This window comes from Penaeus monodon, chromosome 20, assembly GCF_015228065.2.
Source record: "Penaeus monodon isolate SGIC_2016 chromosome 20, NSTDA_Pmon_1, whole genome shotgun sequence".
NCBI lineage: Eukaryota > Metazoa > Arthropoda > Malacostraca > Decapoda > Penaeidae > Penaeus > Penaeus monodon.
The window spans coordinates 41,854,025-41,854,507 of NC_051405.1; positions in this window are offsets into that span (position 1 = coordinate 41,854,025).

A 483-nucleotide genomic window follows, 5' to 3' on the forward strand; every position below is an offset into this window, starting at 1 on the left:
GTCCTACAAAATCCCCGTTTTCTGTAGTTGGATTTCCATGTGGATGACCTTTCTCCTTCAGAATCCCTGCTCCCAGTCGATGACCTTCCCCTCAAAATCCCAGCTCCCTGTGGATGGCTTACCCTTCAAAATCCCTACTCTCTTGTAGACGGCTTTCTCTTCAAAATCCCTACTCTCTTGTAGACGGCTTTCCCCATCAAAATCCAAGCTCCCTGTGGCTGACTTTTCTCCTTCAAAAGCCCTGCTCTCTGCGCCAACACAAGCGACGGCCATCAACAGAAGGAACAGCCTGTCTCTCGCTCTTTCCCAACCCCGGCCGGACCACACCACGCGGCCACCCAAGCAGGAGGCTGACGGAAGGATTAACATGCTCCCACTGCGAGGAATTTATGGACTGCTGTTGTGTGACTTCATCCATCAAGCATGATGTATTAGATTCCCCGAAACGCACTTTAGTAGACTATGTAACATGTATGAAAATTT